Source organism: Columba livia, chromosome 1 (genome assembly GCF_036013475.1).
Source record: "Columba livia isolate bColLiv1 breed racing homer chromosome 1, bColLiv1.pat.W.v2, whole genome shotgun sequence".
NCBI classification, from domain to species: domain Eukaryota; kingdom Metazoa; phylum Chordata; class Aves; order Columbiformes; family Columbidae; genus Columba; species Columba livia.
The window spans coordinates 165,636,852-165,661,725 of record NC_088602.1 but is presented as its reverse complement, the minus strand read 5'-3'; the positions used below and the strand labels follow the sequence as shown (position 1 = coordinate 165,661,725).

At 43.2% G+C, this 24,874-nt stretch overlaps 1 long non-coding RNA gene across 1 annotated transcript in view; it reads left to right on the top strand.

The window, feature by feature from the left end:
* The window catches only part of LOC110363184 (uncharacterized), a 141,726-nt gene extending 119,497 nt beyond the window's left edge, over positions 1–22,229 (top strand). Inside the window, exons 10-14 of the long non-coding RNA XR_010468336.1 lie at positions 7,797–11,413; positions 11,486–14,456; positions 17,207–17,318; positions 18,721–18,862; positions 19,021–22,229. This is a non-coding gene — a long non-coding RNA (uncharacterized LOC110363184). The remainder of the gene's footprint in view (positions 1–7,796; positions 11,414–11,485; positions 14,457–17,206; positions 17,319–18,720; positions 18,863–19,020) is intronic.
* The last annotated feature ends 2,645 nt before the right edge of the window (positions 22,230–24,874 follow it).

The following is a 24,874-nucleotide window of genomic DNA, read 5'->3' as shown; positions in this document are numbered from 1 at the left end:
GAAGCCTCAGCGTAGCCTATTGCATTGTCTCTTGGATTTCTGTTTACGTCCTGTCAAGCAGCTCTTGCTAGTGACACAAGTCCTTACACATGTCCCTGGCTACCCTTTGGCCAGTCCTCAGAGATGATGCTACGTAACGAACAGCCCCTGTCTCCTCCGAGTGTGGTGAGCCCAGCTGTAGTCATAGCACCTGTACTTGTTGTCAGTGACTTCACTGGTGAGACAAATCAATCCTGAAGGAGGACTTGCTCTTGTAAGGCAAGTCAGTGAGCCTTTGCAAATGACAGATTGGCGTGATATGTATTGGCTATTTGAACTAGAGAGGGAAGAATCCCTTGGGCCTGTTGCCCAGGCTTTGTGAGTTTATGTGGGGATAGCTGACAGCTTGCTATCCCCAGCTCTGTGCCTCACTCTGGACGTACAAGGTGCCTCTGAGTCAGCTGCTGCATCACCTCAGTTTACATCATGGTTACTGTCTGTGTTATAATAGGGCTGATTCACGTTGATTCATCTGCAGATCAAATGTCCATAGGGTCTGTGCTGGGCAGAAGGCTGGGTCACTATTTTTCTTCTGTTGTCCTACCTATCTAAAACATTGCTACTCTTCACCACAGCCCTTGGCCAAACTTGAATATGGGGAGATTCGCTGTTGTGCAGGGCATTGCTAGAAGTTCTTCTTTCTCTCTCCAGCACCCTTCTTTCAAGGGATTTTATTTAGTTTCAGTTGCAGAAACACGGTGTCCGCGGGGTCCTTGCTGTGCCACCAACCTGTGCACTTTTGCAGGGTGCTGCCCCTTCAGTTCTTCGTGGCCCCTTGAGGCAGATACTTGAGACTTTTTCTTCGCTTGCCTTTCTTTTCCCTTTGCTCAGTGGGGTTCTAACCTGTTCTTGTGGCTTTTTATCTGCTCACACAGAACTGGAGAACGCTATGACACAACAACACTAAAAACATTGCAAAATGTTCCTGTGTTTTCTACACTGCAGCTGCGGATAAAGCTCACAAAATGCTGTGTTATTATGTACCCCGGGGAAAAATACTGCCTGTTGTAGGCTGTCTGCTTCCTTCCTACCAAGAAAGCTCCTTTCTGACACACTGGCCTTCTCCACAAGGTGCAGATACCTTAAGGGGTTTTCACCCTAAACCCACGGCTTTCCTCCTTCACCCTGTGCTCAGACTTTCATTCCCATCCCTGCTTCACCCCCCAGCTTTGTCTGCGTGCCAGGTAGCGGCTTGAACCCTATCACTGAAATGATCAAAGCTGAAAGGAACTTAATTTCTGAGGGTTGTTTTTACTGCTGATGATTGCAGTGATATAGTCAGCAGCACAGCCCCATTGTGCAGTTAGCCTGGCAGAGAAAGTGGCTCTGGCTGGACAGCAATCTCTCTGGTGGCTTGGTCTCATGGAAGACAAAGTTTTGTGGAACTGCTCCTTCCTGACAGAGGTCTGTCAAAGGGGCTTCAGTGTAATGAGAGTGGGGGATCCAGAAGATCTGCTCAGTGAGGCCTTCAGGTGCTTGTGGGGCAGGGTGAGAAGAATGGGAAGAAAGGTGGAAATGAAGGGATGTAACTCAGTGGGTCCAGACGGAACTGTGAGTGCTGTCAGAATGGATATGGGGTTAGAGAAGGCTTTATGGGGGAGAAAGAGATAGCTGAGCTTCAAGTTGAGGAGAAGAGTATTGAAGGTAGTTGTCCTATCTTTTACTGGACAAATATAGCTAGAAAAAGCTCAGACACACTTTGGAGCACGCTGTCTTTTCAGTGACATGGAGATGGGCTTGTGTGCCTGACAATAGGTCTGTTTTTATGCCCAAATACACAATTTAATAAAAATTAGGGCCTGTCTTTGAAAATATTGCATTCGTTATGTCCTGAGACCATCACAACTCCAACAGCCACCCTGTTACAATCAGAAGTAGAGACAGAATGAAATTTGGGCAACTGGCAGTTGAATTGGAGGAAAAATTCAAAGACAGTTCTTCTTGCTGGCTTTCCCAAGGTCATGTTAAAAACGGGCCTCCGACTTCCTTACATAGTCTCTGCCCAGCAGTAGATTTTACATTCTCTAGGGTCCCTAGAGGTCAAACCCATTTAATGTCTAAGAATGCTCGCCTCTGTTACATGGCCAAGTTCTGCTTGGCTTGCTCCAAAATGACCAGAACTACCCAGATAGTAGAGATGACCAGGATCAGTCTCTTCCTGAATATCTTTGTGCTCAATTTCTCCTGATCTTTATCGGATAAACTGCCTCAAGCTAAATATGTCCATCATACATGTCAGAGCTCTGTCCCTAAGCTTGCCGCGGTGCGGACACTGTGTGAAAGAAGTCCCCTAGCATGTGATAACATACTGCCTTCATGTTTCTAGTTTGGTGAAGGGTAAGTGATGGTATACGGTTTCAGGGAAGACTGCTGATCTGCAATTTCTTCAGGAAATTGTAATGTTCACTCAGACTCTATGCTTAGTCTGCATACATTAAGCCCACTGGCGAAAAGATAGCCACAATTTAAGTTAATTGTACAGTTGCTGGAAACAATAAAAGAAGAGTTCTCTTTGTAGTTAGTCCTCCCACTCGTGGGATCAGCTAGTTTCGTGTCCTTACTATCTCACACCACAAAACTGCGGGGAGAAAACAGTAATTCTTGGCTCTCCTTTTTTTTTTGAAGTAGAGGAAGCAAGGAAAGGACATTTTTGTATTCTGTACAGCTTTATTCAGCAGCAAGCTTACATTTAATGGCAACTTTCAAGTGTCTCACAAAAGATTACCACACCTATTCTGAGGCGTATTGGCAGTGGAACTGTCACTTTATTGTGAAGAAAGAAAACAAGACAAAAGGAAGTAAAATATAGGGAAATAGTGTCAGGACTTTCTGGATCTAGATTTAGGTTTAGTATATTCTAGTCTGTTCAAAGGGGAGGTGGGCTGTTTTCAAAAGATTTTTTGATAAAATGTGATCAAGAAGTAATGCTTCCAGACATTTTTTTTCCGATTCATAACATAAGGCTGTGGAACAGGTAAGCAGGCAGTATTCTGTCTCATCGGTCTCCAAATCTGGAGAAAGTGAGAGAAGGGGAAATACACTGTTTGCCTCTGAAGTACTTGCTGTTGACTCCAAAGGATCCCTGAGCTTCTCGTTGATAGGAGAAAGCTTTTCTTCAGGTGTAAGGACATTGTCTTGGACATTATGGACTTGGTCTCAAACCCAGGCAAGAGTTAGATATCACTGTGCAAAGAACTTTTCCCTGGGCATTCAGGAGGAACCTTCAGTAGCTCTGTGCCTGTTTATTCCCCAAAAGAACAGTTTCTAGGTGCTTTCTGAGGACAAATGCTGGTGGGAGCAAATGCCAAACCATGGCACCACATTAAGGCCAGCGTAGCTGCTGAAAAAAGTAGACTGCTCCCCCTTCCTTCTCCCAGTCAGTCATTCCTGTTCTTATAGAAACCTCCTTACAATTGCAGTGTAAGCATTTGTATGACCTTGTGGGGAAGTATATTGGAAAAATTGCATATTTTTTTCCCCAGGGGCTCTTTTTCAGCTGGATGAGTTCCCCGGTCTGGTTCACCATGTAGCCACACAAATATTTATGATGGCACAGTACAACAGATGATCTGGGAGAAGATGTGGGAGTGGGAGAAAGCACGGATTGCTTTATTGGCAATCATGTTCACTTAAAAGAATACCAGACAGTAGCTTAAAGAAGAAAGGAATAGTAGTGGGATGACTTGTCTGAGAAGTGAGTTGAGGCTTTTGCAGAAATGAAAACATAGCTTCGAATGTCAAATGGTGCAATTACAGGGGGTGAAGATCAGGTAACACAGCCATTTCCAAATGACGCAGTCGGCAGGCAAGGAGATTTTCAGTATTTCAGCCGCTCTGAAACTTCACTTTGAGGGAGATGGGAAGCGAAAGATGCAAATGATGAATCAAAACAGCTCCAAAAAGCAGTGGATCTGCATGTGGGTGACCTTCTACTCCCATGGGATCTGCAGGCTCTGAAGTGAGATCCTATGTGAGATTGTTTTGGATAAATATGTTGCTCTCTGTGTGTTTGTGTGTGTGTGCATGTATACAGGTTGGGATTCTGTGAGATGTTTTTATGTGGTTTTCTTCTCTTGAAGGTGCTCATTGTGGATTCCTTTTGCAAAGGGTTGTCACCAGAAGGAGAATATAACCCACAGATTTATTTACCACTATTTTCTTACTAAGCCGTGCTACTTCCAGCAGCATTCTGGGCCCTGCACACTGCAGTGGCACAACATCCTGGCCAAGTCCTGACAGAAAGATGACGTGGGGTTCCATGTCCCGTGTTGCCAGTGCATTTGCTTTAATATGTCTGGGTTTTATGCCAAAACATCCTAGTTCCAATACATCCAGGTGGACAGGAGAGAAACTGAATAACTGTTGTTCCCTGCTTTATGAGGCTCTATTGCATTTTATAAAACCCTTCAGAGATAACTCCCAGTCCAGAAGGGAGCTCAGGACATGCTTCACCATTATTAAATTAATGAAGTTGCCAAGTCAATTCAGAGTCTTACAGCTACATGTGTGCTGAAACACTTTGCTGGACAGTGGTCCAAAAATGCTGGTCTATGTCTCTGCTGCAGTCTCGAGCAACAGCTCGTATCTTGTCTTTTTCTTCAGGCTTTAAGATATAACTTAGGCGCATCAAGCTAATTTTGAACTTGTTAGCTCAGCTGCCTACAGCAGTCTAGCTAGAAGGGCAAGTTGTTCACCAAAAAAATTCCTGCCAGAAAATCAAGGTAAGTTAGGCAACACTCAGCTCTGTGGTTCTGCAGGTTGATGGCTGTCTCTGCCCCAAAACACCAAAGTCTGGGTCTTTTCACACTGGGCCTTGTTTTTGGGGTAGTCATACAGTTACGTTGTAATGGGCTGTGCTTCTTGCATTCTACTGAGATAAGGTTTCCTTGTTTACACCTGTATTTTAAAAGATTTTGTACCCCACTATTGTGTATAGTCTCATAGTTATACGTGAGGTGAGATAAGGGCATTTGTGTTCTGAAGTCAGTGTTGCGGGAGGATGGACTATGTGCAAGTACTTTGATTCTAGACTAAATGCCAAGTCTGATTGAGTGTGGCAGTTCTTGTATTAATGTTCCTGAGGACATATGAACCAGTTCCTTTGAGAAATGTTTTTTAATGAATGAAGGTCTGAGTATCCAAGTGACTCTTCATTATTCACTGGTACTTTTTTTCAGTAGATGCAATTTCAGTCAGTATCTCCCTAGCTTTTAAGTGAATGATGTTATTATACCTCCACTTCTTCAGAGGCTCTTAGGATCTGCGGTGAGATCAAAGATGTCAACCACTCTGTGATCTTCATTAAAAGCAAAATACAACAGGGAGCGGGCTGGCTCAGGCAGTGAAAAGATCTTTTAAAAATCTTTGTCTCTTCAGACCGTAATAACGAAGCAATGATTCTCACATGGTTAAAGGATGCAGGGTAAGAAGCAGAACAGTGCCGGCATCAGACAGTTTGGTAGTTTCCCTCTTTTGCCTGTGGGGAAGGTCCTTTCCAGAGCATTACAAATTCTTTGTTGCCCCTGCATTTAACAATATTGTAGGAAACCTGAAGGGTAGGAATGACCTTGGGAATGAGTTTGCAGTTCCAGCTCCTGCGAATTTAAGGACAGGGCTTATAAAGCTATGAGTGAAAAGGAAGCAAAAACGTTCTCTTCATCAATTCCAGGAGCAGAAAGAACAGCAGCATTTTCCTTAGTAATTCGGCACCTCTGCATGTCAGTGTCGGTGCCATGTGGGCACCCCCAGCCCTGAGCCCCTGCCCAGCAGCCTCCCAGGACTCCCCCCACCCTGCCCACAGCCCAGGACCCCATTTCAGCCCCCTGGGGCTGTTGGTTGCTTCTCTGGTGATGCTGCAGCAGGGATGGTCTCCAGCTCTCCACAACCCTGCCCAGCCATGGAACCGCAAGCTGGGCCTACCCATGGGTCCCTGTCCCATCTCCAGGGAGGGGCTCAATGCCCAGGGCTGGGGCTGCCTCAGGTACCCTGGTGCCCCCCTGGCAGCCCTGTTCTGGGCTCTGCCCTGCCACCCTGCATGGGGACCCCCCCACACCCCAACCCCAGGAAGCCCCCAGCCCTTGCGGGGTGCCGACAGTTGGGTTGTTTTTGCTGGAATGCAGCCAGAACTCTTCTGAGGGCTTTTTCGTGGTGCTTTCTCAGATGCATGAATACATCTGAGCTGACTAAAAATATTCTTATCTATTATTCAATAATCTCTTCATCTTTCACCTTGCTGCTGGGTTGCTTTGTAAAACTTTAACAACAAGCTCTTTTGATTGAAGTGGAGATAAGGAGTCAGCTCATGTGTGCAGATTTTTTTGCTGGAGAACAGTTGGGAACCCCATGCGTATTTGGTCTGTCTGCTCGTTACAAGACCTATAGGCACTACTGTAAGAAGGTGCTTGTTTGTCTCCACAGACATTTTGAATACGTAACATAAGACAAACATGCTCTATAACCTTTATTTAAAAATATCTATTGCAAAAGCACTGAGCTTGACTCTAATATCCAGAATAGCAAATGAGCTGGTCACTAATGTAAAGCAAGGCTCAAAATAGTGTTTTCACTACTATATTTTTTTTTCATTTCAATGATTCTTTTTCATCAGTGACAGAATGTTTGGTGAAAGTGTTTGACAATATTCCCTTAAAGAGTTTATGATGTGAGGCTGGAAGAGGAGGAGGAAGAGGGGGGGAGTTACCTAATGTGAGAAGAGTGAGCAGACCACAACAACCCCCCCGCCCCTCTTATCTTGTTCTGGGTATTATAACACAGTTCTGGTTTTAGAAATCTGTGATTTCTTTTTTTTCTCCCCCCCCCAAAAAAAGGAAATGTGTTTTTCAACTAGATTGTGAAGAGGAATTGGCATCCTCCAGCCTGCTCAACCTGAGCATGCATTGTGCACAGGCAGCGTGTGAACGTCTGTCTCATGAAGATACCCGCTCAGGAGTGATAAGGGAAGCCTAAGTCTAATCCAGGGCATGGTATATGCGTGCTCTGAAATGTGAGCCCTACCTGTGTCAGGAAATTCACTATGAAGTATCTATCTGAGTGGTTGCCCTAGTATAGATAGGTGGATACCTGTCAGCTCCTGTGGCTTTTGCCACAGAGGTGGTAGGTGCAGTAGCAGTGGCTTCTCCACGCTACCCAAAGAATCTCTTTCTCTTGAGACATCCCTCCAGGTTTCCTATGTAAGCAGGACTGAAAAGTAGACCATCTGTTTTTTCAGTACTTCCCTGCATCACAATCCTGAAGGAAAGGATGGTTAAAAGCATGAAAAAAAAAATCTTGTTAATTAACTATACTGAGAAAATATACTGATTTAGCACATAACTTGCACAAAACACAGTTGTGTTTAATAATGTGGTAGCTTGTCACAAATTTCTGCCCTTGCTCATTCCAAGGACAAATGAAGTTTAACATTTGGATAGTTAGGAGACATTTCACCTCATACATTTTAACACCGCATTTCCCCTGTATAGTGTCGAGCGTAGTTATTCTAATTTTATCTTCTGTAATGGTTTCCTAATTTTATTGTTGTGGCTGTTGTTCCCTCAGGGCATTTGGAAATGAGATTCAGCATTTAAAAAAAACCTTAGCTGTAACAGACTTTCAATAATTAAATCAATGAAAAGAATATTTCTGACTATAAATACTTTAACATGGATATGTAAAGAGTTTCTACCATTTGTTTAGTGCTGAGTTTTCCAGCTGTGTTTCATCTGACTGTTTCTTTGTCCTGATGATATTCCACACAGATCTGGAAACCTCCATTCAGAAGAACCAGCGGATGACATGTTTTCCACTAAAGCATTTGTCAGATGTGGTGGAGTCCACAGGAAGCCTTTCAAAACACAAGAGGACTGTGTAGCCAGTGCGGTGTTATGGCATTATGACCAAGAAGCTATTTTCACTTTGAAGCAACAGCAGACATTTCCTCTGAGATATAAATAGGTGCAATTTTTCTTTGACTTATATGAAAAAGTTGGCTACTCTACATCTGGAAGGAGATATGTATATGGTTAGGTGGGACTCTGGGGGTTTCCAGCAGAGGCTCTTCTTCACCTGTGTAAAAAGGTGACCAGTGTCTTGCTATTTGTGCATTCCCAGGAGATGGGATTTTCTCTTGAGGAAACCATTCTCTGGGTCTTGTCACGGGGTGCAGCTTGTCTGCTCTGCCTTGCACCCTTCCAGCATTTTAATCTGAATTATTCAGGGCATCTGGAGGTAAAAGGAAAGCCCCTGAGCAAGTGCTTTGTGATGATCAGGTGCTCACTTCCCCTGGTGGCCATAACATCAGCAGAGAAGAATCAGCAAAGGTGTCAGTGAGGCCCACATTTGCAGACTTCCCAATTTACACATCTGTAGATTACTCAAACAGGATAATGCGTTTAAAGAAAAGATTATCTTGCTGGGTCTTGTTTGACAAATATCAGCCTGAAGCAAGTTTTTATAGCCAAAATACAATGGCCTGATAGCAATGTTTATAATAGAAATTCTGCCAGCTATTTGATGCCAGCAACAAACACAGTGGCCACTTAGTCACTGGAAGACTTTGTTGTCAAAACGACTTGTTTCTTTTGCAGATGGAAATATGTTTGAGAAATATTGTTTGGTGCTTCTAAGAGTAAAGGCTCCATGCTGGTTCGTGGTTAGCCAAGCCCACAGGCGCTGCCTGCAAACCTCCCCATGTGGTGCTGCCAGGAACAATAAGGGCTGGTGGGTCGGCAGAACTTTCCATCATCAGGCTGGTTGGCAGAGGAGGTGGGATCCGCTCCTCACACCCCGCTGTGGCTGCAGAGCTGCTGTGGCAGCTCTCCCGTGGCACGGAGAGGGAAGGGTCGTGCCCGTATGAGGGACATGTGCTGCATGTCAGTCACACATGGCTTGGAGAAAAAGCAGCGTGTGCCCTAAGTCAGGAAACACAGAACATCCCAGCTCGGGCACTCATCACTTACCAGGGCTACCACATCATGGCTGCCTGCAGATAGGACTCTTCTATCAGGTTAAATAGACAAGGATCTCTTTATTAGGGTATTTTTGATGGGAAACATTCCCATGAGGCACCAGGGCACTGTGGCTTCCGAAACTCTTTCGACTACCCTGTGTGTCACGGGGGGGTGGATTTTGTTCAGCTCAAGGCAAATGCTTTTTGATCTTCATGTGATTTCCCAGACTTGGAGCACTCTTGAGTAAAGAACACCAAATACAGAATCATTTTGATTGGAAGAGACCCTCAGGATCATCGAGTCCAACCATAACCTAACTCTAGCACTAAACCATGTCCCTAAGAACCTCGTCTAAACGGCTTTTAAACACCTCCAGGGATGGTGACTCCACACTTCCCTGGGCAGCCTGTTCCAGTGCCTGACAACCCTTTCCATGAAGAATTTTTTCCTACTATCCAATCTAAACCTCCCCTGACACAACTTGAGGCCATTTCCTCTTGTCCTATCACTTGCTACTTGGGAGAACAGACCAACACCAAAATCATATAGTATTTCTACAGTAGTGTTACTGAATAGCATTCAGTGCCCTTGTGCCAAAAAAGTTATTACTCAGCAAGCTTGTGACAGGGGACTTTGCCCTCGTGGAACTGCAGGATAACCTTTCTGCAGATACGCCCTTGGGAGATACTCGGAAACGATGGTCTCACGTGTTGGTATGGGCAAAAACTAACTAGAATTTGGATAAAAAGGAGAATGTATTTGCTGAGCCATTCTCGGTAGCACAATAGCTCATACAGTAATGCATTTGTTGTCATTGGCCTGGTTTCAGTAGCAGAGTATGTTCAGCTCATACTCAATCATATAAAAAAACCATGAAAATGACACTGTCATCCAAGACCACTGAGCTTCAGCTTACATGGTACATCACCTGCTTTCAGTTGGGATCAATTTGAAGAAAATTATTGCCAGTTGCATTTCGTTATTTCACCAAAAAGAGGGCTGCATTTTTGTTTTCCAGAAAGTTGCTGAATCACATCACTGTGCAGAATACATTCCTCAAATGGCCTCTCTCTAATGATGCAAGACAAAAAAATGAAAAGAAAAAGGCAAACCTGTATCAAAAGATGAAACACGTTATATGGGTTAGCTGAGGAAAAGTAATATTATCTTTTTTTAATGCCTCATGCTGCAGTGCCTGGGAATTGAAGGGCATAGAGTGTTCCTTTCCTCTTTTACTGCTGCGTGATCTGTACTTAACTATTTATGTTGCAATCCTAAGACCTGCTCTCGCTCCCCAGGAGACAAACACTGAAGTATTATTAGACCTTAGTGCGTGGGGGGAAGAGCTCTTAGTATAATTTTAATGTATAAATATTGTATGCTTTATGCCAGTCCTTAGATTTTCACAGGAATCTAAGTTAGCTGGTGCACACTCTGGTGGCCAGTCTTTCTACAAAGAGAATTTGCAGGTACAACATGGTAAATAATGCTTGTGTATTTACCATGTATTGCACACCACTTTATCATTTGTAATTGTTATTTTTATGTTGAGAACACATATACTACTCAGTCAAGCATCTTAACAAAGGTCATTGCTCCTAAACAGGTATTTTTCAGTTGCTAGTCTTTTGATCTCAATGGCTGAATCTGACTTTGTTTGATAAGATCCAGTTTCTGCTAAACGTTTTTTGGTCACATCTGCCTATTTGTTTCAAAAAGTAAAAGAATAAGAAAAAATAATGTTCTCTGTTTTGTTGGACTATAATAAACATGGTAAGGCAAAGCAGGGTCTTGGTACAGATTTGTGTCACACTCAGCAAATGCAGTTCTGACTAGGCCGGGCTTCTGGGCTTTACAGTCATACAGGTAACTGCCAGCTTTCTGGACCTACAATACAGCTATACATGAGTTACAGATTTCTAGAAATTTTTGTGCATGCATATGTAAATTACAGTAAACATAATGTTCAATTCAGGTATATAGCCTCTACTGACAATAACTAACTCTTTGATATTTCTGTATATTGTTTTTTGAAGGCAGTTTTAGTATTGATTATGCTTAATACTGCTTCTCTTATGTTGTCTGTGACATACAGTTATGCATTTTCTAGTTATTCTTTTTGTTCAACAGAAAACGCCAGGCTTTTCTTGTTGCATTCTTCCCTTACTCATAGGCAGCACTCTATTCGGCTGTGGGTTTTGGAAGACGAAATTCAATTTCTAATCCAGCAAATCTCCATCCTGCAATGTGCTGCAGTGCCAGGATACCACAGTGACCGCAGGAGAGGGAAAACACTGAAAGGTTCTTGACCCTTTGCGAGGCTCAGGTGTGAACCTGAAGAAGACAGAAAGAGGAGAAGATGGTGGATGTGGACCTGCAGCCCTCCTACCCATGCCCAGGCTGCTGCTGCTCCCCCTGCTTGCAGGGTAAATTGCTCTGGCCCTCGGGATGCTCCCTAAGACATTTTCATCCTCTGACTGTGTTTCTCTTCGTCTCAGGGTCCTCACTTAAGGTTGGAAATGCCTGTCACTCAGGAAAAGAAGGTGACCTGCTCCCTCTATAGGCTTTCGTGGTTGTTGCTTTTATGAACCAGCCATCCAGGGGATCAGAGCTGCAGTCAGGCTTTGAAGGCTGGCAAACTCCAAACTGAGACATATTTTGAATTTCTTTTATATTTACAGATTATTTTTGTGTGTGTATCTGTGTGACTATGTATATGTGTGTGTATGCATGTATGTGTATATATATACACATTCTCTAACACCTATGGATAGAGATAGGTTTTTTTTGTGCCAAACTCACATTGGAGCAATTTTTATTCTTTAGTCTTAGTCTTTTTTAAACCAATGCATGATACTTTTGTGTGTCAACTTTCTGTTTGTTAACGGTTTGTGATAGTGCCTTTCTGACTGTCCTACCCTTATAAAGCAGAAGAGACACCCTCTGAACAGGCAGTTCCACGAACCCAAGCACAATTCCTCCCTAGTGCCCTCCCAGCACTGCGGTGTCTGGCGTCATTGTTATGACAGGACAAGGGGTGATGGTTTTAAACTAAAAGAGGGGAGATTCAGGCTGGACATGAGGAAGAATTTTTTTACACTGAGGGTGGTGAAACACTGGCACAGGTTGCCCAGAGAGGTGGTAGATGTCCCATCCCTGGAAACATTCAGGGCCAGGCTGGATGGGGCTCTGAGCAACCTGGTCCAGTTAAAGATGTCCCTGCTCATTGCAGGGGAGTTGGACCAGATGACATTTAAAGGTCCCTTCCAACCCAAACCATTCTAAGATTCTAATGATTATGGTAAGAAAAGCAACCTGTATTAAGAACAACCCTGTGAATAAAAAAGGTGATTTGTAACTTGGATCAGCTCAGTGATTTGCTTTCCAGCACAGCCCCAACAACAGTTGCAGAGCAGCACGAGTGTGAAAAAGCAGCCGGAGGCGAGGTGTGGATGGGAGGCAGATGCTCCCAAGCTGCCTCACAGCTGAAGTCCCCTTTGGTGAAACTGCAGCTGCTAGCATACCTTTGCTCTGGCACAGGTATCAGAGGGAATTCCCCTGCAGTGCCTGAAATAACACTTAAAGGAAGAACTGTCACATCTGTGAGTTATATATTAACTGCTATACATGACCTTTCAGAGAGTGGCAGAGTAACAATTTCACTGATAAAGAAAAACGGCAGGTTTTCCATTATGCAGGGCCCAGTTATTAACTCCTAGGAAAAGACTTCCCAGCTCTTTACATTAAATTATACCATTTTCAGTTCTTCCATACTTTCTTAAATGTGAAAAAATTGTTAAGATGTCTTCAATACTAAATAAATGCCTCTGGCTGTTTCTTGTGGGGAGTGAGGGGGAGAAGGCAGGAAAAGTTTTAGCTAAAATGTTGAAGCCATTTCCAAGGAAGTATCAGAAGAACAAAACACAAGCTTGCTTGAGTTACAGAAAAAAATAATCTTAGCAGTCATTCAGCACTGTGCTCACTTTTCCTTCCCAAGGTCTGACCTTGCTTTGTGCTCAGCATTATCAGAGATCTGCTGCAATGAAGTTTGTGTCCATGTGTCACTTAGGACACAAATGAAATGCTTTAACTTAAGCTTAAAAGCAAAACCTTGCCAGAGATGACAAAAATGAGTGCTAGATATGTCTGGTTAAATGACTAATGATTTATTTGTCTTTGAAGCCTCTGGTGAAAGTTGAGAAGCATAATGGTGAAAGAAAAAAATGTAAGTTACATAACACTTCACATGTGGAATGGATAATGCTCTGTTTTTATGCAGAAAAAAAGATGTTCTTAAATGGTTATATACATAGAAATAATTAGGATGATTTCATTTGGTGTCCAATGTCTGCTGTGCATATATTCAGGAGATTGAAACTTTTTGACTGAAGATGAGATTTTCAGAAAAGATCCTTCTTTTGGTCAGTATATTCCACTATTTAATGAAAAGAAACCTTGGCCATATTCCAATTCAGTTGTTTGTATTTAAAGAGAATTTTAAAACCACAAGAATTATCCTTGTTTTAGACCTAATTATAATATTTTTGAATTGCAAAAAAATACCCCATTTTTTCTTTTTTCAAGGAACTTCTTACTTCAGTAGTAATATATTTGTTTCAAATAGTATGTTTGGATTTTATTGTATGGATTTTATGTAGTCAGTGCTTTAAGCATCCTAACATAATTACTAACATAAATCAAAATCCCTATGGTCTTTCTATCAGGAGCCCAGCTAGACAAGCACCTACAGAGACTCTTTTCCACTCCCTCGTTATGGGAAACATACTCTGCAAGGTGAAATAAGCAGGGGTTCAGGTACCAAAAGGCCAGTAATAATTACCAAACACCACAGGAGATTTGAGGGCAGGCCACGTTGAGGGTATGACATTACTCAAATACATTTTTGGGGAGAGAAGGAGTGACCAGGGTTGCTTATCCAGCCCTTAGAGCTGCTACTGCTTCACGTGGGTCAGGGCTGTCCTGGGATGTGAAGGCCGCGTCTCCTTTCATCCCACCCAGCCCTCTTCATGAAAAGAGAGGCATGAGCAAGGGAGAATATTAATCATTTTGAGTAAATAGCTGGTGCTGTGGCAGTGAAGGAGATAACCTGTGACAGAGGAGAGGTGAAAGGCAAAAAGAAGTAGCCAGGATTAGGTCAAAAGAAAGACTAAGCAAAAGCAGAGAGAGAAATGCTGAGTCAAAGGCTTAGCCCAGAGATGAGTGATACAGAGTTTCTATGGAATTGGTAGAATCCAGGATTTAAGTGTGCATAGGAATAGTGTGGTAGTTATGTTTGGATATAAGGGCATACTATGAACACTTGCATTGCAGATATTAAACGTCTTTAGGCTGATGCCAGAAGTCTGTCACATATGTCAATCTTGGAGCTGCTGCCAGTTTTCCAAGTACAGCGTGTCCAAATGATTATTACGTCAGACTGCAGTTAGAAGCATGGAAAATCAGTTGCACGTAAGTAACACTTGTGTTTGATATTTGGACTCTGAGATACGGGAAAGAGATATGTCTTATATGTAACAGTTTTGATCAGTCTTTTCAGAAAAAAATATTTCTTTGTACTTTCCCAAAGTTAAACTTGTGTTGCGATGAAGAGGCAGCAACATAATTTTCACTTGTTGGAAATGTTTTGCATGCTGGCTTTCCATCATTTCTCCTCACAGGAAGAGGACTGTAAGAAATCCCAGCATAACCTTCCAGATGGTTATGCCATTGCATTACTATATTGCAACGCCACGGCGTTGCAAAGAATGCCTTACAATGTGGAGCTACCCAAACCTAAAAAGGCTTGGGAGTGGCATATTCTTTACTGTATGCATAGCCTCATCATAAAAAGGAAGATTATCCTTAAGCAAACTTAGGATGATAAAAAGTTGGGAGAAGTTGTTAGAAATATAATTTCAGCAATAATATGGTTCAAATAAGAAAGAATACATTATTGTCATTGTCCTCTTTGCCAGTTCTACCCATTTTTTCTTTTTTTTAATTATTATTATTTATTTCAGAGGACGCAATTGCCACAAAAATCAGGATGAACAAATTTCCTCCATATGTGCCAGGGCAACACCAGAAAGTGGTGTGCAGAGCAGCTGGTGTTGCTACTTGGGCTGCCCAGCAGGGTCGTGAAGATCACGGTCCGGGCTGGATGCCAGCAGCCAGCTCTGGTGTCAGGGTTATGCAAAGTATGACTAAAACAATGTCACTGCTGCGTACAAAATTCCCCCATTTCTTTCTGGCTGTACTGAAAAAAGCATTGCAGATGTGGGGAGAGGGACAGAAGTAGCCAGTATATCCTCTCCTCTCCTCTCCTCTCCTCTCCTCTCCTCTCCTCTCCTCTCCTCTCCTCTCCTCTCCTCTCCTCTCCTCTCCTCTCCTCTCCTCTCCTCTCCTCTCCTCTCCTCTCCTCTCCTCTCCTCTCCTCTCCTCTCCTCTCCTCTCTCCTCTCTCCTCTCTCCTCTCTCCTCTCTCCTCTCTCCTCTCTCCTCTCTCCTCTCTCCTCTCTCCTCTCTCCTCTCTCCTCTCTCCTCTCTCCTCTCTCCTCTCTCCTCTCTCCTCTCTCCTCTCCTCTCCTCTCTCCTCTCGAGAAAAGGAGATGCTCCTCTTCCAAGTGACTAATGAATCATCCCTTTTAGTACATAGCATGCATGACTGCATTGTTAAAAGCAGTCTTAATCACTCACTGAGAAAAATGGTATCGATCATTTCTCCCATTTAGTTGTTAACTGGAAGCCTCGGGAGTTGTGACTCACAGCCCGTGTGCTGCGGCAAGCCCAGAAAGACTACAGAAAATTTTTAGCTAGTTGAACAACTCCCCTGTGTCTTATTCCTTGCGTCTTTCTAGTATGGCTGTAATTTGGAAAAATGACAGATTTCTTGGTTTTGTACCTTTCTAGGAATCACTGTTCTACAGATAGATTTGGCCTGAACTTTACACCAAAGTTCAAAGAGAAGCATTTTTGGTAGGCAACTGATTCCTGGCAAAGGACAGGGCAAAACTACTCCTGGGCTGGAGGAAACCCACCCTCCATTTTGCCTTTAGCTCTGTAGCGGTGTTGAACAAGGCACAAATACAGCAGTTCACCTGGGTTTACGAGCATAGGACTGTGTGCCTACAGGACAGTGGAGTAAGGAAAAAGAAGTAATAAGAGTAAATCTGAAGGTTTTTGACAGCTTCCTGGAAAGAGGATGAATGAGTCTGAAGTGAGAAATGAATTCCGTTGTCGACTAGGAATTGCCAAAGGCAGAGTAAAGTGAATAGATAAGAAGTTTTCAATGTGACATAGGAAAAAATGTATCTGTAGTTGTTTCAAATGTAGACAGATTTACTGATAGACATACTTGTGTATTCATTGCATAAAACAACTAGACTGAAAGATTGTTACCAACACCGAATGGTCAAATATTCAACTAGTGGAGAATGCCAAAGACAGCCCATACCTAATTACATTGGTCCTTCTGTGTATGTATGTGTAATATAAGAGCATAACATGGCTGAATTTTGTTATTACATCCAACTTATTTAATTGGATCAGGCTCTCAACTTGTTAATTGCTCCACGAATGCAAAAGAAGCTATGGGGCCTCCATGGAGGAGGACGTGTGAGGAGGTCACTCATTGTTAGTGAGTGATTGAAGCATGTTTGTTGTTATCAATGCTTTCTGTTATTTGCTTTAAATAGCCCTTGTTCACTGTGTGGAGGCCTTCCCTACATGCTTCTCCAGTTCTGACACTACATGACAGGTCCTACCACAGCCTTGCTTAGCTGCTGGAAAATAGAGTTAGCTGCTGCTGTGAGCTTAGGAAACAGGGGAAAGAGGGGAAAAAAGGCACCCCATGAACTAGTGATTGCTTGTGGAATGATTGTCTAATGATGTTGAAAACACACATTACAAGACTTCATCTCGTTCAAATGTATCTGGGATCAAAGGTGATATGAAACAACACCGACATGCTGAGTGTTCAGGGTGGAGAGACTAAAACTGTTTGCTAGGAGATGCCTGGATGGTGAATGTGATGTGTCCTTGCCAACGCTAAATTGAGGTTGGTGACATGACAGCTCAGTGATTTGTTGGGTGCTGCTCAACCATCACAGCTTTTTGTAACAGAAGGCATAATATCCTGAGTCACCTGAAGTCTGCAGCAAACAGGTCTGTTCAAGTAGACCAAGTTCATCCACAGTGGATAATGACCTTTTCTTTCTTCAGCAGGCCCTTCTGGCAGCTCAGGCTCCATTCTCAGAGGGAAAGGACAGAAAACATTCCTTCCAAGACTGGTTCAACATAGGATTAGGATCCACTTGCATGCTGCTCAGATGCAGTTAAGTATTTTCTATTTGCTGCTGTGAAGCATCAACCGTAAACATATATGTAGTCTACTCATTAATTGAAAATTGGTAAAGACAATGGGAAAAAGACAAAAAAAGCATCTCCAGTTAAGTAGTATGCTAAAGTGTGCTTCAAAAAGGCACTAGTAATCATTATGTGATCTGCCCTTTGGGCTGTGCTGATAGAGGTGGAAAGGTGGGGTAGCTCAGAGATTCTCTGCTTTATCAGGGACTCCTGGGACACGTTTGCTCCATCTGTAGGCCAGATGATCATAGTTTTCTTTTGGCATCTTTGCTTGGCATTGGATGACTGGCTTTTTGTTTCTTGGGCTGCCATTGTTTTAAATGTATTGCCATCAGCTATAGGTCTTAGAAATATCCTTTGTTACACAGAAGAGAAATGGGATTCCATTTGTGTCAGAAACTTACTTCCCTGGTGTGTCACCTGATGGAGATAGTCACTTGATGGAGGCACACTGCCAGTGAGGGACAGCCCCTGGGATCTGCCCCTGTGTCAGCTCACCTCTCAGAGAAACACATGAACCGCTGTGGGGGAAGCAGATATGCCCAGTGGTATCACAAAGAAAAGACAGGAACACATTTGGGAAGAAGGGCATGCCAGAGGTCCTGGCAAATATGCTTTTGTTGGGTTCAAGGGGGGAATCGGTGAGAGCAGAGATGAAGAGGGAGCTTTGCTGGTGGATAGCTCTGGAGCAAAGCAGAGAAGCCCCAGAGGCCTTCCCAGCCACCTCAGGCTGCCAGGGTGGTTCAGGTTTTCTGTGAATGACCCTGCGGATGCACAGGAATGTAACTCACAGACCCACAAATCCCAACCATGCTCTGCACTAAAGGGTCAGTGAGAAATACTGAATAGTAACTGTACAAAGTTCTAGCCTTTACATAGTTTTGTCTTGGTAGGAAATAACCTGGCCCTTGGCAACTACAAATGGACAGACCTATTATAATAATCTGTAAATGTTTTTGTGATGCAGAGTTAGTTAAACTAGCCAGCACTTGTTCTCTGTAAGTAGGGTAGCAGACATCAGGAAACCAACATCTTTAATAACAAGCTGCAATTTGAATTCCTGACTGCAAATTGAGTTTAATATCTCTTTAATAATCTTAAAATATATTTCAGGTTAGTAACTTCATTCAGCATCAATTTCTGCTCTGATTTGAGAGTACTTAAACATGAGCAGTGGGTCCTTTATAGACACGCTTGGATCACTTCAGTAAATTACTTATTACAGCTAACTGCTTGCCACTTCACAAAACCCCTTTCTGTTTCAGGGCCCTTCCTTGCAAACCCCCAGTGAGACTGAGGTAGCTCCATATCTACTATCCCAATATTTAAGATATAAACTTGTGATGCTCAATGGATCTTTTTTCTCCTAGATCCCATGTGTGTCTTTAGGCAGGCATGGGCGTCTATGTGAGACCTCAGAGTGGAGCCCTTGCATTGTGCAGCCAGAGGATTCACCCTGGTTCTCACACTCAGCAGGACCCACTGCTGTGGCCTCACACACCTGTGTGACAGGTACGTGTACACATCATCTGCCTTTCCATGTCAGCTGAGTCCCAAGCTGTGCTTCTGCCTAACAGTGAACCCCAGTCCTTAATGGGAATCAAGTCAGGATGACCAGAAAAGCCTTGCCTAGTCATGAACCATGTGTAGCAGTTCTTCTCTTTCCTTAGGGTAGACTGGAATATTGATTTCAATGCCTCACTGAGGTCAGCAGTAGAATTCCCACTGTCTGCAAGGGAGCCAAGAGTCCAGCCTTCAGTCTTCAATACCTGACACCTATTGGGAGATTTCTTTGAATGCCTTGACATGAAACACTGAATGCGTGCTCATTTCTTTTTCTGCCTTGGACCAGGCTATAAAATGGATGTCCTACACAAACTGGCTGTGGACATCATGTTGCTGGGCAGCTGAAAGATGATGTAGCAGCAGATGACTCTCATCTCCTTTGTAAAGACAAATGACATTTTTAACCTTTTATTTTTGCAATTACGATGTCAGGGTCTGTGATTACGTTAACACAGGCTTAAAAAGGGAAGATTTCTATACAAATCAGAATTGTTCAATTGCCTATCAAAAAAGGCTTTAATATTCACTATGGGAAATCTTCTATTGGATCAGAAATGTCTAATATGAATATGCCAACTTCAAACACTAAACCTGATTTTCCATTTCTTGCTCATCCAAATCACCTTGTAAACTCATCAAGTGATTTTGGTGCACCAAAGACATATTGTAGCCAAGTAGTGAAACCAGTACTGAGACATTTTGCAGATTGCATGGTTTTAATTTGTTTTGTAACCTTTAATCTTAAAAAGCTTTTTTTTTTTTTTTTTTTTTTTTTAGAATATGCTTTTTCTTGCTTATTTGGTTCAAAAAATATTGAAAAATATTGACACAGAGATGGCCCATGCTATACACTTCTACAATATATGGTATTCAGATTTGGAGGAGCCATTTCAGTATAATTATAATGTCAAGCTAGAAATAAGGAGTGAGCACTTATTTTCTGAGCATATGTATCACCAGCATTGCTCTTACCATCATAGCTAACAACTGTTTAAGAAAAGACAGACAGAGAGGCCAAGCTACGGTTACATGCCTTGGTAAATCCGGCTTCAGAGAACTTAATGGTGGATCAGAAAAGTTATCAGTACAAACAGTAAAATTGCAGGTCTGGTACAAACTTACCCTATCTAATAAAATCTGTTAGCATTGTTTTAAAGCAATAACTTTTTTTTGGTCAGCTTTATAACTGATTTTTTTTTTTGGCCTGGAATCAACTTACAGACAACAGAAAGTATAAAACTGCTTTCACTATATCCAGCACTCTTGTTAGTTCAGAAGAAAGAGAAATACAGTGGTGCACATGTATTTGATCCAGATTAAAATTGTATTGTCAGTTGACCCAATAATGCATGTTGCTGGCATTAATGAAAGGGAAGCCTTACCTGTTGAAGAGTTGATTCTTGAGAACCATGTAATCCTGTAGCATTTCATCATCCCACAGGAAATGCATTTGTTACTTTTGCCATCACTGATTCCCAGTGCCTGTTTGCCCTAGGCTTTTGTATAAACACGTTATTTTCCATTTATAAATTGGCTTTTTTTTTTTGTTTGCAAATTTTATACAGTGTTTTATGAAATTACAAATCTTACCTGCTCTATACCAGAAAAGGAAGATAATGAATTAAAGGTCCCATTCATTCTTTTAGTGTGAACATTTTAACTTAAAAAAAAAAAAAAGCTTAACCAAGAGAGATTTGTAATCCTTCTTTGATAATTCCCAAGATTCTTCCTCATGTCTAAGTCATTACTACAATTGCTACACAGACAGGTTTGGCTAGTACTGCAAGAAAATCAAGGGCTGGCCAGCAGGGCATTTAGCAGTGTAATACTCTACAGCTTAAAAATAGCATTTTGGATCCTAGATTCAGCAGATTTCTAACACAGAAATACAAGTCTGGAAGACTTCGAGAGGTTAAGTTTATACCATTAAGCATTGTGTGATTACTGTAAAGCTACAGGACTACTTTTTACTGTTTCAAGAAACCTTGTCAACCTCATTTTATAGTTAAAATTTGTTCTCTTTATTTAGAAGCCTCTATTCTGACCATTTATATATATTTAAGTCAATTGCTGATGCAATGCAAGTATATGACTCCCAACAAAGCCAATATTTATTGCAGCTGCTTACATACAAAGCCATGAACTAAGAGGGCATTCGTTTTCAGAGAGAGAGGGCAGTGTTTGAATCAGTGCTGTACAGACATTCATTTATATATATATATATATATATATATGTATTTTTTTAAAGCTCGTTTTTACATTTGCTTAGATTTGTGTTTGAAAAAACTCACAGACCTCCAGTTTTCTTTTAATTTTTCAGAAGGCTGATCAAAACAATGCTCATAACTTTATTATCACTAAATCTTCATGATATTGAAAATCCATCTTATGTTTCAGCTGTAACTGAGAGAGTCCTAATAAGATTAATTTAAATGATCAGTACGACTGGCATCCCCTACAACCTGCATAATTAGGAGCTCCCCTGCTTATTTCATTTGGCATTGTAATCGTTTTGCTGAAAAATCTTTGAAATAGCCTCAGACGTGCTTAGACTGATGGAGGTGAAGACGTTTCTGTCTAAGACCCAAAGAAAAAGAAGCTACAGATGTGTATTAGCACATACCAAAGGGAGGAGATAAGTAACCCCACAGTATCACAGTATCACAGTATGTTTGGGATTGGAAGGGACCTCAAAAGATCATCTAGTCCAATCCCCCTGCTGGAGCAGGAACGCCTAGGTGAGGTCGCACAGGAACATGTCCAGGCGGGTTTTGAATGTCTCCAGAGAAGGAGACTCCACAACCCCCCTGGGCAGCCTGTTCCAGTGCTCTGTCACCCTTACTGAGAAGAAGTTTTTTCTCAAATTTAAGCAGAACCTCTTGTGTTCCAGCTTGATCCCACTACCCCTTGTCCTATCATTTTTTGCCACCGAGAAGAGCCTGGCTCCATCCTCATGGCACTCACCCTTTATATATTTATAAACATTAATGAGGTCCCCCCTTAGTCTCCTCTTTTCCAAACTAAAGAGCCCCAGCTCCCTCAGCCTTTCTTCATAAGGGAGATGCTCCACTCCCTTAATCATCTTCGTTGCCCTACGGTGGACCCTCTCCAGCAGTTCCCTGTCCTTCTCGAACTGAGGGGCCTAGAACTGGACACAATATTCCAGATGTGGTCTCACCAGGGTGGAGTAGAGGGGAAGGACCTCTCTCGACCTACTAACCACCCCCCTTCTAATACACCCCAGGATGCCATTGGCCTTCTTGGCCACAAGGGCACAGTGCTGGCTCATGGTCATCCTGTTGTCCACCAGGACCCCCAGGTCCCTTTCCCCTACACTGCTCTCTAATATGTAGTTTCCCAACCTATACCGGAACCTGGGGTTGTTCCTGCCCAGATGCAGGACTCTACACTTTCCCTTGTTAAATTTCATTAGGTTATTCCCCGCCCAACTCTCCAGCCTGTCCAGGTCCCGCTGGATGGCAGCACAGCCTTCTGGCGTGTCAGCCACACCTCCCAGCTTAGTGTCATCAGCAAACTTGCTGATAGTACACTCTATTCCCTCGTCTAAATCGTTAATGAATATATTGAATAATATTGGCCCCAGTACTGACCCCTGAGGCACTCCACTAGATACTGGCCTCCAACTAGACTCCGCACCATTGACTACCACTCTCTGGCTTCTCTCCTTAAGCCAGTTTGCAACCCACCTCACTACTCTATTGTCTACACCACACCTCCTCAACTTAACTGTGAGGATGCTGTGGGAGACTGTGTCAAAGGCTTTACTGAAGTCAAGGTAGACCACATCCACCGCTCTGCCATCATCCTTGTTACATTCTCATAAAAGGCTATGAGGTTGGTCAAGCATGACTTACCCTTGGTAAAGCCATGCTGACTGCCCCTAATAACCCTCTTATCCTTGATATGCCTTGAGATGGCACCAAGGATAAGCTGTTCCATTACTTTCCCAGGGACAGAGGTGTGGCTGACCGGTCTATAATTACCCGGGTCCTCCTTCTTGCCCTTTTTGAAGACTGGAGTGACATTTGCTTTCCTCCAATCCTCGGGCACCTCCCCCATTTCCCAAGACTTGGCAAAGATGACGGAGAGTGGTCCAGCAATGACTTCAGCCAGCTCCCTCAGCACCCGCGGATGCATCCCATCTGGACCCATGGATTTATGGATGTCCAGACTATTTAATTGCTCCCTAACCCAGTCCTCATCGACTAAAGCAAACTGCTCCATTGACCTGGCTTCATCCGGGGTCTCAGGGGTACAGGGCTCCCCAGGTCAGCCTCCGGCAGAGTAGACAGAGACAAAGAAGGCATTCAGTAATTCTGCCTTCTCTGTATCTTCTGCCACCAGGGCACCCACCCCGTTCATCAGTGGGCCTACATTGCCTCTGGTGTTAGTTTTATCTGGTATGTATTTGAAAAAGTTCTTTTTGCTGTCCTTGACCCCTCTCGCCAGCTGTAATTCTAAGGAGGCCTTGGCTATCCTAGCTGCCTTCCTACATCCTCTAACAGCAGCCTTATATTCTTCCCAAGTGGCCAGCCCCTGCTTCCATGACCTGTAAACTCTCCTCTTCTGCTTGAGCATGCCCAACAGATCCCTATTCAAGCACGCAGGCCTCCTGGCTCCCTTCCTTGACTTCCTTAGTGTGGGGATGCTCTGATCCTGAGCGTGGAAGAAGCAATCTCTGAATGCAATCCAGCTATCTTGGGCCCCTTTTCCTTCAAGCAGTCTTGCCCATGGGATTTCCCCCAGCAATTGCTTGAAAAGGCCAAAGTTAGCCCTGCTAAAGTCCAGGGTTGCAATTCTACTTGCTATTCTGTTCCTGCCACCCAAGATGCTGAACTCCACCATCTCGTGGTCACTGCAACCCAGGCAGCCCTCAACCTTTACTGCTTCGACCAGACCCTCCTTGTTAGTGAGGATGAGATCCAGCAGTGCACCTCTCCTAGTCGGCTCCTCCACCATCTGCATGAGGAAGTTATCATCAATGCACTGGAGGAACCTCCTGGACTGTGGCTGGCTGGCCACAAAGAATGTGTTTTTTGAAATATTTGAATTTTACTCTGCAGTGGAATTCCACAAATACCCTGTCATCTTCCTATTTACCCATTTTCTGTGCCATTTACTGGAAAGTGTCCAGGCAGCTTGCCAGCAAGAGCTCACGTCTGTGAAGTAACGGGATCAGAATGGCCATGGTATCACCACAGCTTTTCGGGTGGAATTTGAAAGTCTTTGTTTTGTCGCAGGCTTTCAACTTTGTGCCGAATAGTTTCTTAGCTGAGGCATTTGGCAAAGAATGCTCTGCATGACTCAGTGGCAGATCTTCTCCATCTCAGATTTTGGTTATATTAATATCAGGTTTATTTTTTACATGAACTCATACATATTTATGACTTAAGCTCTCTTGCATGCTGCTGGGCTTTCTCTAGTTCCAGTGCCTGTCTCTCCAGCTAATCCAAACCTACGTGGCATATTCCACACAGTGATTCAGTCTTGGGTAGGTGGAAAAAAAAATCAGTCACTGGAGCAACTTTTTGTTGTTAATAGAGATAACGCTATTATTTCTGTCTTTAATTTGGGTTACCTGTGCAAATCCTGTAACGTGCAGGTTCTGTAACACTAGACAGAAGTCATGACTTCGCACTCTTAGATTTGGTATTAATGCTAGCCATGCAACCTTGATTAGTACACACGCTCATTACTCATGCAGCTAATTGCACTGACCTGAAAGAGGCTTTCTGTAGCACAGGAGCTGGCCTGCAGCTGTCAGCTCTTTGTTACAGACGTCATCACGGGGTGAGCCTGGTTCTAAAGGAGCTGAGCAAACACACTCGCCCCAACACATGCAGGGTGAAGCACTGGTAGCCTGGCCAACCTCTTCAGTACCACGAGTGAAGAGTTGAAGAGCTGTTATTTTTCTCTGTATTGAGAAGGCAATGGGTC